The sequence below is a fragment of the Lactuca serriola genome, chromosome 3 (assembly GCF_051521515.1).
Source record: "Lactuca serriola cultivar US96UC23 chromosome 3, Lser_US96UC23_V15, whole genome shotgun sequence".
NCBI classification, from domain to species: Eukaryota; Viridiplantae; Streptophyta; class Magnoliopsida; order Asterales; family Asteraceae; genus Lactuca; species Lactuca serriola.
Genome location: NC_136410.1, coordinates 217,549,299 through 217,565,845, shown reverse-complemented (window position 1 = coordinate 217,565,845; position 16,547 = coordinate 217,549,299). Strand labels below are relative to the sequence as shown.

Genomic DNA, 16,547 nt, shown 5'->3' with positions numbered 1-16,547 from the left:
GACTGGTCAGCACCCAAGACGCCTACTGAAATTCGTCAATTTCTAGGTCTCGCTGGCTACTACCACATATTCATTCAGAACTTCTCCCGAATAGCGAAACCTCTTACGACCCTGACCCAGAAAGGCGTGGCCTTTGACAGGGAAGAGAAACAAGAGAGAGCGTTCCAAACGCTCAAGAGAGCCTTGTGCACCGCACCCATACTTCTGGCAGTCACTACAACATTCCCTAGGAACAAGGCTGGACATGAGCACAGCTTACCATCCACAGACCGACGGACAGAGTGAGAGGACCATCCAAACACTGGAAGATATGTTGCGAGCCTGCGTGATTGACTTTGGGAAAGCATGGGATACTCATTTACCCCTTGTCCAATTTTCCTATAATAACAGTTATCACACGAGCATCAAGGCTGCTCCATTTGAAGCTCAATACGGCCGAAAGTGCACATCCCCTCTGTGTTGGGCTGAGGTGGGTGATACCTAATTAGCCAGGGGGCAAGCTTCTGACAGTACTCTCACCGGTCCGGAAATCATTCGGGAAACGACAGATAAAATTGTTCAGATCTGTGAACGATTGAAAGCCTCTAGAGACTGACAGAAGAGCTACGCTGATAAACGAAGAAAACCTTTGGAATTTCAGGTGGGAGACCGAGTCCTTCTCAAAGTCTCACCCTGGAAAGGCTTGATACGCTTCGGCAAGCGTGGGAAGCTTAATCCGAGGTACATAGGGACTTTTGAGATTCTTGCAAGAGTCGGCCCCGTAGCTTACAAACTCGACCTACCCGACACACTTCGTAACATACATTCTACATTCCACGTATCTAACTTGAAAAAGTGTCTGTCCGACGAGACTCTTGTAATTCCTCTCGACGAGATCGAGATCAACGAGAGCCTCAACTTCGTGGAAGAACCAGTGGAGATCATGGACCGTGAGGTCAAGCAGACGAAGCAAAGCCGTATCCCTATCGTGAAGGTTCGCTGGAACGCCAAGCGAGGACCGGAATTCACTTGGGAACGCGAGGATCAGATGAAGATGAAATACCCTCATCTTTTCGCTTAATTGTTGTAACTTCGTATTTGCTTAAATTCTAATTTCGGGATGAAATTCCTTCTAACGGGGGGATGATGTGACAACCCGAAATTTCCATTTTGTACGAACATTATCTATTCAATAGAAGCTACTCCAGTTTCAGTGATTTTCAGACTTATCCGTTTAAATTTGTGTACATTAGGGTTTACATTTAAGGAGATATCAGGAGAGTGGACGCTCCTGGTTTTGTGAAATTTGAGCATTCCAAGTTTCATAATATTATAGTCCAATTTCCAGAATAAAAATATTTGCTGTCAAAATACTTCAGGACTATAAATAGATTTCTGAATTTAATTAATTCATTATTCACATTTCCAAATAGAGAAAAGCCATTTTCTCTCTCACGGATCTTCGGGGTTTCATCCCAGATTGTGAGTCTACTTTCCTAGATGTGTTTTAATACTTGTTATATGCTTAATAACATTATTTACATGTCCAAAATACAAGATCCGGGAGCTTACGGCCCAAGAACGTTCTCGGGGTGTAAACTCCAAAACAAGGCCTAAAAGTTACCTAGTCTCATTTCCATGTTGGGTATCTAGTTAGGGACTTTATGTATGAACATTAGAGGCTAGAAAACAATCAAAATCATTTAGTTTTAGGAGTTTACGGCCAAGGATATGCTCTTGGGCCGTAAACACCTTTTTCAAGGGCTAAGAGTGCCCAAAACACCCCTAAGGCTTTAAGACAATTACTCTTTAATACTTATGACTTGAATGGGGAGTAAATTACATCAAAATCATCCCTTAAAGGGAGTTTATGGCCAAGGAACATCTCTTGGGCCGTATACTCCAAGTGCAGGCACAAATGTGTGCCTAATGCCCCCTTTAGCCTTAAACAAAAACCTAGAAGCTATCCTTTATGTGCAAGGGACTTAAAAGAATTAAAACCAACACCCCATAGGAGTTTACGGCCATAAACTCTAGGGGATATGGTCTTTAGGCCGTAAACTCCTCTATGGAGCATTCTAGGGCCTTAAACTACTTCAAGGATTATTCCAACAATGCTAGGCTTATTCTAGAATTCATTTGACACTTCAAAACACCCAAAACCACCAAGTGTGGAGTTCTTGGCCGTAAACTCAAGGGTTTACGACCGTAAACTCCAAGGGTGGGGTTTGTTGGGTGGTGAACTATTATACAAGGTCTTTGGAAACTTCAAACCCTTTTGACTTGTCCCGTAGCAACTTAGATGCAACCCTTAGGACCTATAACATTTATACAAAGTGTTTACATGTTCCTGAGTGTCCTAAATTATTTTATTAAGTTATTAGTTGGCTAATTAGTTATATATATGCTTATTATAGGATAACTAGGCTCGTGCGTGTAAGCAAGTCTCCGTTTGCCACCTAGCATGGTATCCGACACTACAATCCAAACAGCTCACCACAAGTGAGTTCATACCCCTTAAATCAACCTTTGAAATGATTTTAAATGTTTAAATACTTTATGGGGGGATACAAGTTAAATACATATAGTTATTGCTTCAATCACATGTGATTGCATTAATCACATGTGATTAATAACTAAGAAACCAATGATTTTATCACTGTTCAAACTGTTTTACTTTAAATGTTTTACAAACTCTTTTACTTATCAAATGCTTTTATTTAAACTTTGTTTTATTTCTTATAAATTGCATGCCAATGTATGTATAGATGTATAAATAATGTTTAAAGGACTTAGGAAAGCCATCTGCCGTATTTCCTTTTCCTCGATTTGGATGTGGTCTGGTGGAATTTCGGGTGACCATCCGAAGGTCATATCCATATTAATTATATATCAAATATACATATATAGACATAAAAGTACTTCCACATTCATACGTACTATTAGAACATATACAACTATACTAGAACGAGAAACATTTCATTTCATATACAAGAATACGTTAACAATTGTGATCCACTGTATCGGAGCATGCCTTAAATGTCATGGCCCGAGTTGTAGCCAAAATTCTCTTGGAGGGAGAGCGTGAGTTTGCGTATAGATCTATACTGGATTGACTATCCTACACCTTGCTGCTAGCTACAGCCGGACCTACAGGTCTGCGGGTGCCAAACGTCATTCCGTTATTACGACCATTCATTATGTCGTTGTTATCAGTCGATAGTATGGTGCAATTATCACATTATACCTTAATATAAATTCGGTTTAAGGTAGTTAGTACAGCAGTAGTTCCTATAATACAAAACTACAGTACTACAATGATTTACCCATTACATTTTTTAGTGATAACCTCACTTAACCATTTATGTACAAACTATATTTTGTTAAAAGATAGTTACACTTGGGAAATTACACACTTTTACATCAAACGAACATACAAAACAGTTAAGCCTTGGTAGAAGGCTACTTTATTAGAAAATATAGGTTTTTCTAAGAGATTCAAACTTTTACAAACACTTACATACATTTTTACAAACTTATACATTGAGACCGGTTCAGACGTTTTTGACAACAAACATCGACACTAAAATACTTATGAACTCACCAGCTTAATGCTGATAAACTCTTTCAAAATAACTTGTATTCTCAGGTCATCAGTAGACAGGTACCGATGCCAGCTTTTGAGAACATGGAGCGCATTCAAGGCTCATCATAGCATTTCGATTTACATATTATTTTTGGTGTCTAAAACTGTACAGAACACGCTTGTATTAAAAAATATATACTTAATGCAATGGATGATGTTGTTTGCTTATTTACATTTACTGTGTTGTCATACTTTACATGACGTCCTCCGCCCCAGAACGTTTCCGCCGTTCTTGGTTTTGGGGTGTGACAAATTTTTCAAATTCCCGCCATGTAATCTTGAGATATATACTCTGATAGCCATTGGAGTCTTTCAAGTTCTGTTCCTCTCTGAATATACAGCATATGGAATTCTAAGAAATTAATGCACTTTGGTTTGACCATAAAAAGCCTTTTTCTCTTACACTGAGAGATATACATAGACACATAAACATACACACACACATAAATGCATACATAGAGAAAGAGAGAGAGAGAGAGAGAGAGAGAGAGAGAGAAAGAGAGAGAGAGATGTTAATGTAGTTGAATTGTATGTGATGTATACAACCACATGTCGATATGATTGCTGTAAATGGAGTGGAGTGACATGAAACACCCAAACAGGTCATCAGCCCAACTCCTATCTTGTCATTAGAAGTGGATAAAACAAGGTTAGCATTAAACCTTTTCATGTTACATGAGTGTTATCTAAAAGATCTAGTAACAATAACATAAATTTACATTAACAGAATTCAAGTATCTGCTCTGAAACAAATCAATTAGTCTGGCTTTTGGGAGCCTTTCCAGTGTTTCTATATATTCTTGGGAAAAGTTGCAAGATTTTGATTATTGATACCCCTCTTAATTTTCATAATTCTGTGAAAAAGAAATGGTTTGAAATGCTTACCCTGATTTCAGCTGCCTCTTCAGATACATTAATTTCCTCCCCACGAAGTTTCCTTAGTGAAGCATCAAATTCCCTTTGTTTTCCTATCTTAGCTTGAATGCAATATGCATATCTTGCTCCGAATAATTGTTCCAATTTTCCACATGAACACTGGAAAATTCTTCTGAAATGGGAAGCACTTATTCTGTCTTTATCATCAGGTTCATGTAGCCATTTAGCAAGAATGGGAATAGGTACATCCTTCAAGTATCCCCATTTGCATCAGGTTCATCAATCGTTTCATCTGTCTCAAGAGCTTCTTCACCATTAGATGATTCTTCCTCGTTGTTTTTCTCAAGAATGGCTTGGGGTGGCTCACTTGATGATTTTGCCCTTTTATCGGCGATACGCCCACTCTTAGGAGATCGTTGTGTAGAATACTTATTTCTATAATTTTTCTAGATTGTATAGTTATGGAAAGGATGTTCTCACTGCAATAACCCATTGGGAATCGATTAAATATCATACTGATGATATATGGTCCATTGGCATGGCCTAGACTACTCTAGCACGCCATCCTGGCCTGGCGCGCTCCTACCAGCCCTGCCTTGCATTCCTTTGTCAGCCTTGCCTGGCGCCCCCTTGATAGCCTTGCTAGGGACTCCCTTGCCAGCCCTGTTGGGGACTCTCCTGTCGGCCCGGCCAGGCGCTCCCTTGTCATCCCTTCCTGGTGCACGCCTGCCAGCCCCGCCCGGTGCCTCCGGGCGGTCTTGCCTAGCTCCTTGCTAGTTGGGTCTAAATTAAGTTGGCCCAAGGCCTGACCTAATTGTCCCCTATATAATGAACAATACCTCCTCCATGGAGAGGGATCTTCCCCCATGGCTCAGCCGCCACCCGCCGCCGTCAGCCACCATAAACCACCTCTAGCACCAAGATGGTTCTCTCCAGCTATGGAGGACCATATCAGATCTTCTAGTTTATCTAAATTGACCGTCGTAGGCCACTCCCGGGGCATAGTCCCTGGGGCGGCTCTAATGACTTTGCACTGTGATGTCCAGATCTCCGCCGCAGCAGAAGACCAGAAGACTCGTCGGAGGTCGATGTCGTATAATTTGGCGCCATCCCGAACTTAAACGTGCATAAATCATCTCGTTCTTGCCTAGATCTATTCAGACATGTTGCATTTCAGTTCAGGTTTGCTCAGATCTGTTCATGTTTAGCATTATTTTGTTCAGATCCGTTTGGCTCTTTCCAAGATCTACTCCATTTTCAGTTCAGATCTGTAGATCTGTTTTATATTTATGCTCAGATCTCAAGATCTGTAGTGTTTTTTGTTCAGATCTCTTGATCTGATGTGTTCTATCGTTCAGATCTCCGGATCTGCTTAGTGTTTTTGTTCAAATCTATGGATTTGTTTCGTTTTAAGACAAGATCTTTGGATCTACCCTAGTTTTTGTTCATTCAAACACTTTTCAAATTCGTAAAGACATTTCAGATTAGCTTCGTTTTCTTTTCAGTGACCCAATTAGCAAGTTGGGGAGGAAAGAAAATTATACAAGTTTTTGAGTTTATAATCCACCATTGTTTGTATTTATGATGTTTTCTCTTCAGAAGTTTAGAGAAAGAAAACAGAAATTTGTCCTGTTTCTTTGTTCATGCTTGGATAGCTTGTTAAGCAAGCTGAAGAGAAACGAAAAGTTTTTAATTTATTCGATCCATGTTTGTTTTTATTCTTGGGTTTTTTCAGCAAGATGAGAAGAAAATAAGTTTTTTTTATGAGTTTTACCTCATCTTTTCTTCATAAATCATCAGAAAACCCTTCCCAAGTTGTGCATTTTCGTGCATATTTTTACTTGGTGTAACACCCATTTGTACATACAGCTGTGTAACTTGTACATGTTGGATAAGGTGTCTAAGTCCATAACTTATTTGGTATATACTTGACCCGACCCGGCATGGTCCATTTGGGTTGCACTTCACCCGAACAATTTATGGATAATTTTATGAGAGTTATACACATATGTTTATTAATATATTATAAGTTATAATATATTAATATGAAGTTATGTTATTTAATTAGTCTTAGTTTTAAATTAATTATGAATTAATTTAGTGATTAAAAGGAAGACTAATTAGATTATGGGCTATTGGTTTTATATGGTGTGGGCTAACACTCATTTGTTAATGGGCTAGGCTTGGATGGAAGTCCATGGATGATCCATGGAGCTTTTAACCCATGGATCCTTGGAAAAGGAAAGGTCATGGGTTATTAAGGTTTCACCCTAACCATGTACACTATATAAGCATGCTTATGTTGCATGAAATAGCCACTAGTGTCTGTGCTTGTGTGTGGACAAAAATTGCAAGTGTGTGTACATTCTCTAAAGTTTTCCAAGTGTTTGTGGTGATTTGAGGCATTCACACTATTGGTGCTTGGCTCTCAAACTCCAAGGAATCAGTCACATCAAAAGGTATGTAATCTCATCTAACTCTTTTATGTTTAAATGTTCCCCATGCCATGTTAGATAGGTTATGAACCTCGGAAAATTATTATTTTGCATGTATTTAGACAAACATAGATCCAAGGTTTATTAGGGTTGCATGCACACTTAGGAAGTGTTAGACTGCTCAAAACCCAACAGTACATTTAACAAAACCTTCAAAAAAAAGAGATGGGAGGAGAAGTCTTGAAACTTGAAGTAGAAATAAATTAACCTTTTTATGTTCTTAAATTTCCAGAATCCTCGTCTGAGAATTTCGTATGCCTTTCACACACCATTTACTCATTTTTAACCCATCTCAAAGTTACCTTTATGTTTCATTTACCATTCCAGTAAAAGGTTTAAAAAAAAGAGGGACAAAAAGCGATTTCTACGCAAAGAAATGAAAAGTTGCATACACAGATAAAATTTCACAGCTCAGCTCATATTTATTGTACAAAATATTACAAGAATGAGCTCTACAAACGACAAAAGAGAAAAAAAGGGTAAAGGTGCATAGTGCACCAGACTAATGACAAGACAAGGGACATAGCTATCTACAGAAGTCAGAAACAAAGGACCCCCATCTGGTCCTATCCCTTATGCACAAGGTCAACACATTTTCCCAGGCAGCCAAAGACTTCCTCAAATATGAGCTTCTCTAGGTGGAACGTGAGCACCAAACTACCAGTAGCTCCCAAACTTAACCGACATCGACTGCTCCTCCTCCGGTCACCTTCAGTGAGAGACGCAGGACAACAGTCATCGCCGACCTGAACCAGGGCACCACCAATCGCTGTCGTCATCACCAAGAACTACCGCCACCGGAACCATCCGTAATAGCTCCAGCAGATCGACATTTTCTACTGACCTCCAACGAGGAACCATCAAAAATCACCACGGTGATCATATGTCGACCCCCAATGATAGCAACCTAGTGCAAATCAGCAACACCAGTCACCTTCGTGCCACTTCCTACAGACGATTACCATCTAACCCACCTTCAACCACCCATCGACCAATAACCCCTTTTTATCTCAATTCTTAAGCGGAAATCAAAACCTTGACATCATCGGTCATCCATTGTCAGCGCGACACAACCCAGCGAAGCAAGAACATGTCATCAGTGTCCATCGTTGCTCCTCCATTACATTAACCTCCGGTTGTGTTCTAATTGGTTCGTCAACAGAAAACGAAGAAAATCCACAGATGAAGAACCATTGACACCTTCAGCATAGATCACCACCAAAAATCGTTGTTGTTAGATCTCCTGCAGTCACCGACACATCTAAGCAGCGCCGCCGACCTAATCCAAGGCACCACCAAAAGCATCTTCGGTCAACGAACTCAGCAAACCAGTGTCGTCGGCAGAGCTGGCCGTTTCGATCTCGTTCACAGACGATGAATATCGGCAAGTAGCCCCCGTCAATTTCTAGATCCCAGTCGACGCCTACATTTTTCTTTGTGCGTTATCTCTTCAGTGAACACGAGGGTAATGGGGTAGTAGGCAAACAACAAACAAAAATGAGCATGGCAGGCCACCTTTGGGCCCTTGTGTACGATTCGTTTAACAAAAAAAAAAAAGCAACCTGGGCTCCTACGAGAATGGGCTAGTTACTTTTAAGACGCTGCAACTATTTCTTTTTGTGTTTCAACATAACAAATGGGTTGTGAATAAATTAGACAATCAGTTGTACAACAATTAAGTATTACGATTCTGCTCAGCAAAATACGTTGCAATACGTACCACTCAATGCTTCAAAAAAAAACATGGAAAAATAAATTGGGCTTATGGATTCGCATTTGGGCTCCTAAATTCGAATTGGGCCCACACACATTTATTTAAGGCTCGCTATGATTTATTATGGGCTTTTTCCCAAAACAATTTTGCCAATCATCCATTTAACGACTGTGTGTTGCATTGCTGTCCAATAAAATTCAATAGATGTGTTGTGACCCAATCCATTCGACATATATAAAAAAAGGAGGGAGAGAAGAGTAGTACCCTACTACTGCTACTCGTGAAACATTTTGAAATAGCCCTCAACAATTGTGTTACTCGGCTATCAACAGCTGTGTTGACCAACTTCAGGCAGTCTTGCTACTCAGCTCTCACCACTCATGTTGACCGGCCCTCGCTAGTCTCGCTGCTTAGCCCCCAGCAGTTGCGCTGCTTGGCTCTCAGCGGTTGCACAGCCTGACTCTCAGTAGCAATGCGGCCCAGCTCAGCAGCTGCAAGGCCTAGCTCTCAGCAGCCACGCCAACTAGTTTTTGTTAGTACTTGGGTCGCCTAGCTCTTTCCAACAGCTATGTATCTCCCTTTTCAGCGGCAATATATCCGTCTTCGCCTCCTCTAAAGAAAAAAAAGAGAAGGGGGGGGGGGGGGAAGTAGTATTGGTACGACACCATGCATGAGTGATTCTAAAGGGGCAGAGTTAAAATACATTAAGAGTTGATGTTATGCATGATAGTGCACTCCCAATGTGATATTAATATTCCGAGTCGGAAGCTCAGCCCCGATGTTCAACCCTCGGAAGTCTTGTTGCCCAGCTTTTAGTGGTCGCGCTGCCCACCTATCGCTAGCAGCTCGTTCCCTGGACCTTAGCGGCCCTGCAGACCAGTTCTTGACAGCAGTCTCGCTACGCACCTCTTAACAGTAGCTACACTATCGAGCTCTAGGTAGAACTGCAACATAGCTCTCCGCAACCAAGACACCGAGGCGTCAATTATTAGTACGACTAGCGATGCAGCAAAGCATCAGGTACCATTCTACTTTAACCTAGATTGGTCACACGAGCTAGACACATATATTTTAGGGTGTTACGCCCAATCGTGCAAGGTTCAGTTGTGACATCCCCAATTTCATGGCCAGAAAAGACCGATTTAATTTATGTTTTTAAAATAATTTCAGAGTAATCATTTGATTAAAAGTGTTGCGGAATTTGTTCCCGAAGCCAAACATGATAAAAATTTATCAAAACCTTGCTTTAAGAAATATATATATTTTTATTTCATAACAAAACCTCGGGATATCATGTTCCGATACAGATCAAAAGCATAAACAAGACATTATAAGCCTTACAACATTTATTTATAACTAATGGCCTATAATCCAAAATCACACATCATCATCATCCGACTATGCTCGGGGTCCACTACCTGTAATCATAAAAAGCTGAGTGGGTCAGGCTTGGAAGCCTGGTGAGCATATAGGGTTTTCAACCCACAATACATAAATTTATTATGTTTAAACATCAATCAGTCAACCAAATTACCCCAATTACCCATTCCCGTTATCCTCATCTTATGTCCCTAAAACAACTATCACAAGGGACCTAGCCTAAGGATTTTTCATTAGGGGTGACAACATTGTTTTCCTACAACAATTTATGTCAAATAGGCACGAAGTCACATCGTCACCAAGATTTATCAAATAGGCACGACATCACATCGTCACCAAGATTTATCTAATAGGCACTACGTCTCATAGTCTCCAGGGTTTACCTAATAGGCATGAAGTCACATCATCACCAAGGTTTACTTAACAGGAACTAACAACATTGATCCACACATAATAACCTTATATAGTGATCTTACTAGATCTAGCCTAAAGGATCGATATGAACAACTAACTACGAAACAGCTTCAGAAATCCTCTAGCAGTAAACAAGGATCGATAAAGATATTGAATGAATGGACTAAGTTTAACTATGAACCTTTGTTCGTAAAAGAAAGAACCACAAGACAATTAAGTCAGGGGTAGTTATCAATGCCTAGGCTGTGGTTTGAATATCGTGAGGTATATAACCCCCAGACGCACCCTATCTAGCATCGAACGTTGCCTAGGCTGTGGTATGAATATCGTGAGGTATATAACCCTTAGACGCACCCTATCCGGCAATGGAAATGCTGACTAATGCCTAGGTTGTGGTCTGAATATCGTGAGGTATATAAACCCTAGACTCACCCCTATCCGGCATCGAAAATGAAAACATTGACCAATGCCTAGGCTGTGGTCTGAACCCCCAGACTCACCCCTATCCGGCATTGGAAAAGAAAACACTGACTCATGAAGCTCGTCCGATCACTTCACAAAAGAAACGAAGAATCCAAATCTCTTCAAAATAAAAGCATAGGGAAAATACTAATAAAGTACTCCCGTACGCTCCCGTACCCCGACACGTAATAGTGTCAAAAAGAAGAATTAACGGATGAACACATAGTTCAAAATCACCTAAGGAACATATAGTTCAAGAACACTTTATGAACATATAGTTCAAACATACGTACCGATTACGAGTCTACTAACGTTCCACTGGACTATCTAAAATAGTCTGTGGCCGTTGTCTATACTCTGTTAGATGACTAGATCATCTTAAACATCGATACCTCTCATCACTTTATTTTATCACACACCAACTACCTACCCATGTTCTACCCAACATATTTGTAGATAAAAATATATATATACAGTTTAAAACTTGTATAGAATATCAACACAAAAGTCACCTCAAATAAACAATTAATATATTTACACATAACACGTATTTTAAGGTAAATACTTCATATCTATGTGTAAATTGAAAGTGAATATACACTCACTTGATTTGATGATAATCGGGCATCAATTCGTTTCCTAAAACGATCGTTTGTAAAAAAACCGGGAGTTTTATTAAGAAACCGGGCTCTGCGAAATGTCTGGCTTCAAAACCGAAAAGATAAATTTTTCGGGCCTTCGGGCACTCCAGGACGTATTCCAGGCATTGGAAATGATCTCGGGGCATCGGGGGAAGCGAAAATGGCTAAAATATTGAAAAAGGGGTGAAAAATGGCCATTTTCCAAAAGTAGCCGGAAGATCTTGCAAGGCCACTATTTATAGGGAGAGCTGCGAGGGTTCGGCCGAGAAGGAGGAGTCAGCGAAGGCAGGTGGCATCCGCGGAGAGAGGACAGGTGGCGGGTGCGAGCTTCGGACATGCGAAGGGCACGCGTCGCCTTCGGATTGGGCCAGCGAGGCTCGGATGATGAGTCAGAAGCGAGGCGTCGGAAGATCATTGGACCGCATCCTCGGTCCAATCAGCAAGCAACACGCGGGTTAGATCACGTGACTACTGTTCATGCGAGGGTGACTCAGCAAATTTCGCCACGTGGCATATGCGAGGCAAGGACACGTGGCAAAAGCGTGACTATGCGACTTTTCTCGATTTTTGTGCAAAAACTTCTAAAATCCATAACTTTCGCATACGAGCTCTGTTTTTGACGTTCTTTATATGCACGCGTAGCTTAAATTACGCTCTACAACTTCCGTTTAGACTTCGTCGGCTAATTTTGACTTTAATTTTATATTATTATTTTTAACAGACCGGGACAGGAAATCTGTTAAAAATTCATAACTTCTTCATCCGACGTCCGTTTTCGTCAAACTTCTTACCGTTGTGCTACTAATGACGAGACCTTCAATTCTCGTTTAGGTTGTGTTGGCTAAAAATCACTCGATCTAAAATTCGAGTTTTTAGCTATCTACTGCTAAGCTGAAACTTCGAAAAATCATAACTTTCTCATACGAAGTCAGATGGGAATTATGTCGGGCACACCTCCTGTGAACTTTTTCAAATAACACACATGAAAGGTGTTATGAATACTCTCTAGTTCTTCTGGTAATTCTAGCTTGTAAGCTTGATTCCGGATTCTCTGAAGAACTTTAAATGGTCCAATAAACCTTGGACTCAACTTTCCCCTTCTACCAAATCTTATAAGTCCCTTCCACAACGAGACTTTAAGTGAAACCGAATCTCCAACTTCGAATGATATCGGTTGTCTTTTCTTGTCAGCATAGCTCTTTTGAGCAGCTAACATCTTTTTCCCTAATCACTTACAACTTTTCAGCAATCTAATGGACTATTTCAAGTCCCATAAACTGCTTTTCCTCAGCTTCCAGCCAACATGATGGCATCCGACACTTTTTTCCATACAAAGCGTGATAAGGTACCATATTAACACTTGATTGGAAACTATTATTATAGGTGAATTCTACTAGAGGTAAGTGTTCATCCCAGTTACCTTGAAATTCTAGGGTACATGCTCTCAACATATCCTACAACATTTGAATCGTTCATTCGCTCTGACCATCGGTTTGCAGATGGTAAGTTGTATTCAAACACAACTTGGTACCCAATTCCTCTTATAGACTCCTACAAAACCTTGAGGTAAAACGGCTGTCACGATCGGATACAATCGTTAACGAAACACCGTGAAGCCTCACACTTTCCTTCACATAAGAATTTGCAAGTTTATCCATAGACCATTTCTCGTTGGCTACTATGAAATGCGCACTCTTAGTGAAGCGATCAACGACCACCCAGATCATGTCGTGACCGTTCCTTGTTCTGGGCAGTTTAGTCACAGAATCCATAGTGATGTCTTCTTATTTACCCATGGGTACAGGTAAAGGATCTAAACTCCCATATAGTTTCTGATGTTGTGCCTTAACCCTAGCATAAGTTACACACTTAACCACATACTTTAACAACTTCAAGCTTCATCGTCGGCTACCAGTAATAGGGTTTTAGATCCCTATACATTTTCATATTGCTAGGATGAATCGAGTACATGGTTTTGTGAGCTTCTTCCATCAAAAATCCTCTTACTCCTCCCATCTTAGGTACCAAAATCCTATCTTTGAATACCTTCAGTCTTTGAGCGTTTGTATCAAACACCAACGTTTCATCCCAAACGTTCCTCCTTTCGGTTATTTTTCTCTAAAGCTTCCTCTTGAGCTTTCTTTTATACTTCTCACAATTGTAGAGACAACTTCAATTCTCAACGCTCTGGGCCTTTTCTTTTCAAGATTCATCTTCCGACTGAGAGCATTAGCAACAATACTTGAGTTACCAGGGTGGTAAAGTATCTCACAGTCGTAGTCCTTGAGTAACTCTAGCCAGCGTCGTTGCCTCAGTGCATACGCTATCACTTCATCCCTTTGGGTCAGAATACAACCTAGCCCACGATACTTCTATTGATCGCTTTGATCAGCCTTTACTTCAATTTGGCTTAAGTCAACTGCTACATTGAACTTGGTTCTCTGAACCACATAACCAACTCATCGTAGTCGGACTCAATTCGATATGACCACTACGGTCGGAATAACAATCATCTTCTTAGTCATTACTGAAACGATGGTAATGACATATCCGAATAAAACGGAATCAATCACTAGTTTCTTGGTAACCTTGTGACTTTCCCTGATCCAAGTGTGAGTCCTGTGCTTCCAGTAGTATAGATCTCTACTACTATTCACACCTACTCATACTCGTCCCAAGTACTGTCTCGCAGTCCCCAAGTTCTAAAATCACAAAACAATTTAACACATACGAACATTTCCAATTAACCATAGAATTTTCCTAGACTCTACTAGGACTTCTTCAACGAGTATCTTCAATCATCAGTTCTACTTCAACTTGGTTGGTGATGGAAATTCCAGACAATGGGACAACTTCAAGAATTACACCAATCGTTCCATCATCTTGCCAATCGAAGGTGTACTTCAGATGTAATGTACCCCTCTAAACGTTTCATTATTTTATTAGACATATTCTAAAGGCAAGATACCAATCTTACGATATCTTCGAATAGGTGTCATTCACTATCATAAGCCTTTCATTTCCTCTATTTACTCAATTCTCTACGAGTCTCCACCATAACGTTTTGTACACCCAAGCAGACGTTCGGTGTACCAGGCTAGAATTTAAGATAAGAAAGCCTTATTTACGATAGACGTATAAATCTCCTTATCACTCCGAAACGTTTATATGCTAGTTCTAATATCGTAGTTGTATGCTTAGAATCCTACACATATAAGGCTTCCAGATCCGGTCGGCAACAGACCATAGATCCGAACAAATAATAGCATCATTATAGCTATAACACAAAACATTTAGCACATAGAAGCATTTTAGGCATCCTTCCTAAAATAAACTAGTGCTCATGTCTAAATTATGGTAGACACTCATCTCACAATCATCACTTAACATTCTAAGTTTAAGTCTAGAAATCGTAGGATATTTCTTAGTTCGCTTAAACTAATGCTCTGATACCAACTGTGACATCCCCAATTTCACGGCCAGAAAAGACCGATTTAATTTATGCTTTTAAAATAATTTCAGAGTAATCATTTGATTAAAAGTGTTGCGGAATTTGTTCCCAAAGCCAAACATGATAAAAATTTATCAAAACCTTGCTTTAAGAAATATATATTTTTATTTCATAACAAAACCTCGGGATGTCATGTTCCGATACAGATCAAAAGCATAAACAAGACATTATAAGCCTTACAACAGTTATTTATAACTAATGGCCTATAATCCAAAATCACTCATCATCATCATCCGACTATGCTCGGGGTCCACTACCTGTAATCATAAAAAGCTGGGTGGGTCAGACTTGGAAGCCTGGAGAGCACATAGGGTTTTCAACCCACAATACATAAATTTATTATGTTTAAACATCAATCAGTCAACCAAATTACCCCAATTACCCATTCATGTTATCCTCACCTTACGTCCCTAAAACAACTATCACAAGGGACCTAGCCTAAGGATTTTTCATTAGGGGTGACAACATTGTTTTCCTACAACAATTTATGTCAAATAGGCACGAAGTCACATCGTCGCCAAGATTTATCTAATAGGCATGACATCACATCGTCACCAAGATTTATCTAATAGGCACTACGTCTCATAGTCGCCAGGGTTTACCTAATAGGCACGAAGTCACATCATCACCAAGGTTTACTTAACAGGAACTAACAACATTGTTCCCCACATACTAACCTTATACAGTGATCTTACTAGATCTAGCCTAAAGGATCGATATGAACAACTAACTACGAAACTGCTTCAGAAATCCTCTAGCAGTAAGCAAGGATCGATAAAGATATTGAATGAATGGACTAAGTTTAACTACAAACCTTTGTTCGTAAAAGAAAGAACCACAAGACAATTAAGTCGGGGGTAGTTATCAATGCCTAGGTTGTGGTCTGAATATCGTGAGGTATATAACCCCCAGACGCACCCTATCCAGCATCGAACTTTGCCTAGGCTGTGGTCTGAATATCGTGAGGTATATAACCCCCAGACGCACCCTATCTGACAATGGAAACGCTGACTAATGCTTAGGTTGTGGTCTTAATATCGTGAGGTATATAACCCCCAGACTCACCCCTATCCGGCATCGGAAATGAAAACACTGACTAATGCCTAGGTTGTGGTCTGAACCCCCAGACTCACCCCTATCCGCCATCGGAAAAGAAAACACTGACTCATGAAGCTCGTCCGATCACTTCACAAAAGAAACGAAGACTCCAAATCTCTTCAAAATAAAAGCATAGGGAAAATACTAGTAAAGTACTCCCGTACGCTCCCGTACCCCGACACGTAATAGTGTTAAAAAGAAGAATTAACGGATGAACACATAGTTCAAAATCACCTAAGGAACATATAGTTCAAGAACACTTTATGAACATATAAGTCAAACATACATACCGATTACGAGTCTGCTAACGTTCCACTGGACTATCTAAAAT

General features: G+C 40.2%; 1 pseudogene; it reads right to left on the bottom strand.

Moving 5' to 3' along the window:
* Positions 1–3,882: 3,882 nt before the first annotated feature.
* The window catches only part of LOC145096035 (putative tRNA pseudouridine synthase), a 58,085-nt pseudogene continuing 45,420 nt past the window's right edge, over positions 3,883–16,547 (bottom strand).